The 929-nt window shown below is 42.6% G+C and overlaps 1 protein-coding gene across 1 annotated transcript in view; it reads right to left on the reverse strand.

Moving 5' to 3' along the window:
* ZAN (zonadhesin) overlaps nt 1-929 on the reverse strand; it is a 42283-nt gene that overhangs the window by 7409 nt on the left and 33945 nt on the right. The gene's annotated exons all lie outside the window — the stretch shown is intronic.

The raw sequence follows: 929 nt of genomic DNA on the forward strand, positions 1-929 counted from the left end.
AAAAAAAAAAAAAAAAAGAAAGGTCTTTAAGTAACATTATTGTGAACAAATGGAAATGTATACCATGTTCATGAATGGGGAGATTCAGCAACATGGAGATGTCAGTTCTCCCTCAATTTATACATTGAATATGCTCTCAATAAAATAAGCCAACAGGGTTTTGTGTATGTGTGTTTACTAGGACAAGATGATTTCAAAACTGAGATGAAGATAGAAGCAAATAAGAAAAGCCAGCAAAACTCTACAAAGGAGAGAGTGAGTAATGAATAACTCTATCAAGTTAAACCTCATTTTATAAATTTTCAGTGATCACGACATTGTATTATTGGTACATGCAGATACAAATGAACCAATAGAACAGAAGACAGAGCCCAAATATGGATCCAAATATACATGGGAATTTAGTATGTGATAAGTGGCATCTCAGCCCATGGAGAAAGACAGACTAGTCATTTAATAGTGCTGGTACAGCTGGCTAGCCTTCTAGAGAAAAGTAAAAACAAAATCATTTTTATCTCACTCTCCACACCAAGATAAATCCTCATGGGTCAAAAAATTTACATATGGCCAGGCACAGTGGCTCAAACCTGCAAAGCTAGCTACTTGGGAGGTTGAGGCGAGAGGATTCCTTGAACCCAGGAATCTGAGGTTTCTGTGAGCTAGGTTGACAACACGTCACTCTAGCCTGGGCAATAGGGGAAGCCTCTGGAAGAGAAGAGGCAGAGAAAAGAGGAGAGGAAGGGAAGGAGGGAGGGGAGGAGAGGGGAGACCAGGTGCAGTGGCTCATGCCTGTAATCCCAGCACGTGGGAGGCCGAGGCAGGTGGATTACCTGAGTTTACAGGTTGGAGACCAGCATGAGCCAGAGGGAGACCTCCTTTCAAAAAACAGCTGTAGGCTCGGCGCCTATAGCTCAACCGGCTAAGGCGCC

The sequence above is a fragment of the Otolemur garnettii genome, unplaced genomic scaffold (assembly GCF_000181295.1).
Source record: "Otolemur garnettii isolate 467f Iridium unplaced genomic scaffold, OtoGar3 scaffold00142, whole genome shotgun sequence".
NCBI classification, from domain to species: Eukaryota; Metazoa; Chordata; class Mammalia; order Primates; family Galagidae; genus Otolemur; species Otolemur garnettii.